The sequence below is a fragment of the Octodon degus genome, unplaced genomic scaffold, assembly GCF_000260255.1.
Source record: "Octodon degus isolate 3935 unplaced genomic scaffold, OctDeg1.0 scaffold00168, whole genome shotgun sequence".
Taxonomy (NCBI): Eukaryota; Metazoa; Chordata; class Mammalia; order Rodentia; family Octodontidae; genus Octodon; species Octodon degus.
Genome location: NW_004524744.1, coordinates 4659720 through 4667989, shown reverse-complemented (window position 1 = coordinate 4667989; position 8270 = coordinate 4659720). Strand labels below are relative to the sequence as shown.

Here is an 8270-nt window from a genome sequence, read left to right as displayed (position 1 = left end):
GGCACTGCGGAGTGGTGGGGGGCGGCCCAAGGGGCTGTATTTTTTTTTTTTTTGCTCTGTTTTTGTTTCCAGTCATAGCAATGACTTAACCTGGTCCTAAAACGTTCACAATAACTTTCTAAATTGCAATTGCATATTAGACCAAGTCATGTGTGCAAAGACATGCAAAATGGCATTTCATGCATATAATGGAATGGAAAGAAATCTATCAAAAATACCCAATTTATAATAAATTGGGAAGATGTTAATTTAGTTATTAATAGAAGGCCTTGCTCTTCTCCAATGTTCTTTCACTTCAAGGTACAAGACCCAACTTGCCCTCACACATTTTGATGGAGAATTTTAGTACTGACCCGGGAATTCTGGAGAAAGTGAAAGTAAAGGAACTTCTTCTTTCTGAACTGTGTGTGTCAAGAAGGAATTTACAAGGTAGGTATCTCAGGGCAGTTTGTTTTCACCTGAGTGCTTATTCTGTTTTTAAAGTCGCATTCCCAGGACCCTCTCAGTAACTTGCTAACAGAGTTTTGTTTTCCTAAGTTTGTCTTTGAAATGTCTCATTCTCAAGTGAACTGGCGCGAACGTGGACTCTGCGAAGCCCTGCAGCCTCAGCCAGCAGCTTGAGCCTGGTGCCCGCGGGGAGGCACACGTGGACACACTAGGGTAAATGAGGCGGGAGATGCTTTCTCTATTACTAAGTGAAGAATTTTCATATGAATGAAGCAGAAGTTCGGATTTTTTAAACAATGTGACCGCTGAGGGTTACAATTGCAATTTTTTGCTCTATCTCACCTTCAGCCACATTTCACTTGTTTACTTTTGATTGTTTTGCCTGGGTTTGTCTTTATTTGTAGTGGGCTAACCATCCTTTTATAGAGGTCTTGGTGCTATGATGTTTTTCACTTAGATCTTCAGAGTACCCCTTTTTTATTGCTTAAAGCAATTGTACAGATCTTCATCATTCAGATATTTCCAGATTTGATAGGTTTATCATGAATCATACAAATTTAAGATGCATTCAAAGTTGAACAAGTGAGGCAACTGGTAAATTTACTATTCCCGTGAAAAGTGGCTGAACAGTAAATAATGGCACAAAAAGCATTCTGAATATTCTATTCTGAAAAACAAAACAAAATAATTAAACACAAGATCAAGAGAAATTCCGCGCTAGATGCCTTAGGTATTTAACACTGGGTTAAAATTTAAAATTAGACAGTTTCTGTGATGTTTCCCATTTCCATGAGGCAGCATCCTCTCCAGGCTCAGAAAGCTTGGGGTAGGAAGTGGAAGAGCCCCAGAGACCTGCCTGAGGACAGGAATGCACCAAATAATCTTTTCGATAGCAGTAAAAGAGGAGGGATCCAGGGAACATCTACATGCAACTTCCAAAGTCCACTGAAGAGCTGCACAAGTGGAGAAGTAGCTGAGGAGAGAGAGAAAGCCGGTCCCTACCAGTCTGGAGTCACAGGCGCGGGAAGAGACCCCGGGGTGCCTCCCGCCCATCCGAGGGCCGCCAGAGGGGGAGGCATCCGCGGGCCGCCCGCAGCCATTGGCCGCACGCCCTCTCCTGGTCAACGCTGCACACTGACGCTTCCCGCTAGGAGAAAGAAAAAGCCACAGGCAGGGCCCGGCTGTCCCCAGGAGGCTGTGGCTGCTGCTGCCTGAGGAAGCGTGGGCGATTAAGTAAAACAGAGCTTCGGGCCCGTTGGCACAGGTGCAATGATCCCTCCCTTCTGCAAGGCAGGAACCTGCGGCCTTTGCAGGCGAGGCCTCTTGCTAATCCCAGCCAGTGTGGTGCATTTCACTGTAGTCCTTGAAACAAGGAGCAGAGCGCAGGGAGTGCAGGGCCAAGGGTCAGAACTGTCTGCGCGGTGGCCTCAAGTGAGGGGGACCCCTGCTCAGGGGACCATTCCCTCACGTCTGCGTGGAGAGGAGGAGACCCACGCTTCCATCCATTCTCCCACTGAGCACCTTGGAAGCTGCTTGCTGGGGCTTTTAGGACCTGCAGGGGGTTCCAGTTGAAGGAAGAGATCAAATTTTAATGAAACATCAAAGACAGGACTACATTTCATAAGCAGATAGCCACGGGAGAAGTACATGTAAAAGACTGAGGGTTAGATAATTACTTCTTGGTGGAAGGGATGCCATGAATATTGATCTGCGTCTGCATCCTGTCCACAGCTGCGTGCGTGTCCTGTGTACACGTGCAGAGTCAGTAACAAACTCATGATCTGTAACGGACAACTGATCGCTAGGGGAAACACTTGTAACACGAACAACAAGGAACCCTTTCATATTGCTAATCTGTGAAGAGGTTGGACACATGAGCCCCAAACTACCAATTTCTTCATGGCAAAAAGAACTACAGGTAAAGGAGAAAAGATAGGAAAAAAGGAAGTAGGGAAAAAACATGCAAGTATATATACAGGATGGCTGAGATGATTGTACTCATAATCTCCATCAGTTTTTTTTTTAAATAGCAGTTAATGTTGAGAATTTTCACCTTGACTAACTCTGTATGCTGATACCTGCGATTTGAGCAACTACATCAAGGACAGCAATGTGCAATATAAAACGCGTGGGTGAATACCTCTAATCTTGGTCTTCTAAATGTGTCCCGTTCCTAATGTCTTATCACTTATTATATTCTCTTTAAAATAAAGACAAAAAAAGACAAGGAACATGTTAAGCTTTCTTGAAAGCAAACATCAATTTTCAATATTTCCCCCAAACTTGCATAGCTATACCTGTTAATCTGAGCAACAGATTTGACGATAAAAATAGATAACACCCATTGTTAATTGGCTTTTCCTGTTTTGAAAATCCATAGCATATGTATTTTTGTATGTTACCTTGTTTCTGTCTTTTTTCTATTTGTTTTTGCTTCTGTTTTTACTCTTCAAAATAGAATTAAATTAAATTTTAAGAAGTTTTAAAGAGGGAAAAAAAGAACTACAGGTGACCAAAGTGGTGCAATGGGGCTGCAGGAGAAGACGATGGTCTCCACGGGAGTTAAATTCCTTGTAATTTTTGCTTGTTGGAAGAACTTGAAGAAGGACAAAAAGGAGCAGGCGATGGTACAGTTAGCTGGGGCCCTGAAGAAGATGAAGACATAACACTTACGAGGTGGACTGGCATGATTAGTGGGTGGCCAAGGGCAAATTATGAAACCAAAATATACAACCTGAAAATAGAATGTGGAGCTAAATACCCAGAAGCTCCTTCATGAGTTAGATTTGTAACAAAAAATTAATATGAATGAAGTAAATAATTCCAGTGGGATAGTGGAGGCACGCAGCACACCAGTGTTAGCAAAACAACAAAATTCATCTAACATTAATGTTGTACTTCAAGAGCTAAGACGTCTAATGATGTCCAAAGAAAATATGAAGCTTCCACAACCACCAGAAGGACAAACATACAACAATTAGTTTTAGTGGATCTGAAACTTGTCTTAAATCAATAACCTTGTACTCATATTAATGTCTTGATTAAATATCATAATGCAAACTACCCGCACATGAGGTAAAAGAATTCCAGCTGATAAACATGACCTGGACATTTGTCAGAATATATTTAATAAATGTTCACCCATCATGTTTTCAGGTAACAGGAGGAAAATGCAGCACAATTGTTCTTTCTTTTGTTGAGGTGCTGTCATTTCATTGTGAACCTGGAGTACTTCATATAGGTTCAGGTTTCCAAGAAGAAAGCAAGGGAGGAATTGTCAGATGTCAGTGGAAACAAGTGTTTCTGAAAAATGAAATCTCAGGAAGGAAAAGCAAATGGCATACATGCCCATCTCACTTGGTGAAAGAGCTGCAGCTTGAAATTGTTCAGAGTAGCAGGTGCAATGAATATCGTCACAAATTGTGTTGATCTTTGAAGCAGTGTGGGCGCTAACTACGAGTAGTATCGAAAATATGTTCAGGATTGTTTTGATACCTGTATTTATAATAAAAAAGTTGGGGGAGGGGTCAATGAATTTCTGTCAAAAGCTGTTCCTATGTGTCACCTGTAACAGACATGGTAAATATTTGTTTACAGTCTTGGTTAAATAAGTCACACATTTAAGTTCAGGTGAAATCAAAAGGAAATCGGTGTATGGATATGTGGTTTTGAGATTAGTCTTAAAATGTATATAAAATGTAGAATGTGTTCTCAAAAAAAAAGTGATGCAGCACATGATTAAAGATACTAGCAAGACTGTAAATTAACCAACTTCAATTAACTGTAATCACTATCAATGTTCGATTATATAATTGTCTTGTTCTGTTTTCTTTTGGCAGAACCAAGGATTGAACTCAGGCCCTTGGGCTTGCCAGGGAAGCGCTTATTCTACTGAGCCATCTCCCTGGCCCCTATATAATTGGTATCAGTGACATGTTTTAATGTTATTGTAGAGCAGCAAATTTTTATTTTATTTTTGGTTTTAGTTTTAGAGCAGAAAATTTTAAAAGGTTGAGAATCACTGGTATTGCATAGATTATGCAGAAAATAATCTCTTGGTAGAGATGCAGAGTAGACTGATGATTCACCTGGAGGAAAACAAGGTAGTGTGAATAGGGTAGGAAAGATTTGATTTGGGGGAATGTCGATGAAGGAAAGGAATTTTTAAGATGTATCATGTATATTGTACTGACTCCACACAAGGATGGCAAGTATTATATACTACAAGCATAATTATTAATGAAAAAAATTTGAAAAGTGACTAGATGAATAGGTACTCAGAATAGTTCATGTAATAATCTTCATTGTCAGATTTTGGAAAATAGCAAAATGAACAATAAACAACAAATTAAGCCTAAGTATTGTGCCATATGGGAATGAATAAATAATTGGGGAAAAGATACATAGAGTATTTCAGTAGAAAAACATTTCTATATAGTAATATTTATAATATATTAATGAGAAAATCACTTACAAAACAGCATGCATAGTACACCATAGTTTTATTATGATAGTAAACTGTGTGTATATGTGAATTAGCGTGGAAAAGTAACCAGAAAGATATATACTAAAAATTACTAGTGGGAATGCTGAAATTATAGGTAATTTCACTTTATTTTTATACCCTTTTTCCTGTGGCCTGCCTTTGCTACAATTGTGATAAATTACTTTCCCAAGCAGATAAAACAATTAAACAATTTTTATTGAGGATGGTAAAGCTAGAGCAACTAGGGAAAATTCCCGCAACATCTCTAAGTACATATCCAAATACATTTCCTAATCTAAAAGTATAATTTCCTGCTTTGGTTTATAGTACTGCAGAGGTGAATAAAATGGCTAACAAAAAAAAATACATCTTTTTCAGGCCTTCAGTGCTCCTTTCACTGGTGAAAATCTCTCCCTTTCCACATCCTTGAGGCACTCTATTAAGCCTCCAGATGGAAGGAGGTAGAAAAGGAATCTCATAAAGACGCAAAGAACTCAAGATGCTCTCTGAAAGGAGCTCACCTTCCACAGACAGAGGGAGTTAGGGAGGTCAGCACTCAGCACCCTGTTCACAGTCAACCCCTCAGTGGCTCGGCCCAGGTCCAAGGCTGAGTTCAAAGAGTGAGAACCAAAGAAGTGCTTAGTGAGAACAAAGTCTGGACCAGGGCAAGGGACAACCGCAGAGTCACGAGTCTCTCAAGGGCTCGGTTACAGCCTGGTTTTCCTGTCTCTAGATGCATAGTGCCAATCCAGATTACATTGTATCTGAGAAATTAGCATGGTACTCCCAGCTCGTCTAAAGATAGTCTTTTCTATTCCTCAACTTTGTCAAACTTACTGTCTGCTGCTGTAGTGGAGTCAGGCAGAGTTGTGCTTGAATCCTACTGTAACCATTAATATTGTATGAATTTTGGTTGATAGAGTAAGCCAACCCCCTAAAATATCAGTTTTCTGGTCTCCAGAGAGGGGATGATGTTATACTTAATTCTTCTGCAGGCTGAAGTGGCCCAACTATAATACTTAGCACAGAGTCAGTGTTGGAGAAATGAAAATCAGGCCATTCCTTAGCTATTAAATCAAAGCAGCCCCTGTTAACTTTCATTAGTCATGGCTGATGGTATAATTTATTAAACAAATGAGATCACTTTTGACAGTGGAAGGGCATTGCTTTACTTATGCCAAGGCAAAATGTAATCTGCAACTGATCCTGGGAAAATTGAGATGGATGGTCATTCTGGCTATAAGATTGCTAATCTGACATCTTCAATTTACAACATTTATAATGGCTGATGCTTTATTATAGGTACTGAATTGGGATGATTTATTTCAGGACAAGTGTTGCAGCAATCTGACAGTTCCCTGAGCATACATTCATTGTGTGTGAGTGTCACATTGCTATTACTTGCACAGCAGAATCCCCATTCTATGCTGTTAACATCCCTAGTGCCTACCTTATTGTACATGCTCAATAAATGTTTAGTGTATTCACAACCAGATACCCTAACTCTATTAGTCTCATATGCCAGGAAATGGCCCCTGCACTTTCTGGGTTGTTCCTGGCAGTAAGCCCAGTTTTCTAGCTGTTAGATGATTATACTTCCGTGTTCAGCCTGCCGTAGTAACAACAGTCCTCTGTACTGCTTGTTGGGTCAAGAATAGAGGTTGCTGACTGTTCCTGTCCGTATCACATTCTGGGCATCTCTGAGCAGGTGGGATACCCTTTGACTTTTCTGGCACTGTGTAGAATCATTTTAGGTCTAGTAGACTGTGAGAACTTCCAGGACAAGACTGTCTAGTTACACTCATATTTCCAGCTCTGATAGACTGTACCTCACAGAGCTCAATGAATATGTGTGGAAAGAATAAAAGGTAATGATGAAATAATTATGAAACAAATAAAAATAAGAAAGAAGAACAATACAATTTGTCATATAAATTTCACTTGTCTTTGGGCCCCATTTTCACAGTATAACATCATACATTTCAGTTATCACGTAGTATAGGTGCTATTGATTAAGCTGGTCTATAAACCATAGTGGCTTTGCTATTACCTTTGGATTCAGATAGAATATAACTTTTATTAGCAGCTGGATCTTTAAACAGTAACTAACCTTCTCCATGTCTCAGATTAGATTCTACAGCTGTTAAACCAAACCAAATATTGTGCAAAGAAATTAGTATTGTCTACTGCTCAATAGCTATAGATGCTCAAAACTATCAATGTCATTATTCATATCTATGTTAAAGCTTTAGAATTTTATGAGTTTTGCTTTTATTGTATATTTAATTCCTATAAAATAGAAGAGTGCCATTAACCTTCTTATTCACAATGAGAAAAGAAGAAAGATTTATTTGGTTTGGATTTTGAAGAACAGATATGATGCATAGAAAATAATACCAACTAAAACTTTTACAGCATTTTATGGAGCATGAACTATTTTCACAACCACATGATTCAGTATGCAGGAATAAGCCTGGGTCATTAGTATGTTTCCATGCATTACCATTCATTCCTCACTATATTACTTGGGAGTTCTAGTGCACATGTGTAGCCATGTGTAACTCATTTACCTGGCTGACTTAAGAGGTGCTCAATAGCTTCCAGAAGCTTCTACCCTCTTCCCTCGTCAGAAAATCAGAACGCAGGTGCTCTGGGGAGACTGAAGAGAGTTAAAGTAGAATTGTCTGAATACACTTGGAAATGCTCTCTGCACCATACCTGTAGATAGACATGCATACCATAAAGGAAAAGGAGGAAATAGGATTGGATTCCATGGCAAAAAGTACTCCAGACCAAGGCAATAATGTTGACTCATGTGGGGCCAGGAGAAAATTTCAAATCAAGTTCTTAGAACTCTACTCTTTTTAGAAATTTGTAATCTACTCATTTTCTAGTTTCTCAACTATAAGATGCTATATCATATTTCTCAACTACATGATAACTGAAATGCGTGATGTTATACTGTGAAAATGGGGCCCAAAGCCAAGTGAAATTTATATGACAAATTATATTGTTCTTCTTGTTTCTTATTTTTCTTTGTTTCATCATTACCACTTATTCTTTCCACACATATTCACTGAGCTCTGTGAGGTACAGTCTATCAGAGCTGGAAATATGAGTGTAACAAGACAGTCTTGTCCTCGAAGTTCTCACAGTCTACTAGTGCTATAAATGTTCATCTATAAGTGATGAACATTTCTCAACTTCAATACTTAATGTGTCTACATGTATGTTCTTTGTGTTTACCTATTGTTTACAGTTTTTGCTTCAAAAATCTTACTTCAGTTATGAATATTCGCTCAAATTTGTTAAGATGAAGTAAAGATGAATAATTTAG

General features: G+C 39.0%; 1 pseudogene; it reads left to right on the top strand.

The window, feature by feature from the left end:
- Positions 1-2972: 2972 nt before the first annotated feature.
- LOC105743799 lies at positions 2973-3435 on the top strand (annotated as a pseudogene).
- Positions 3436-8270: the final 4835 nt, after the last annotated feature.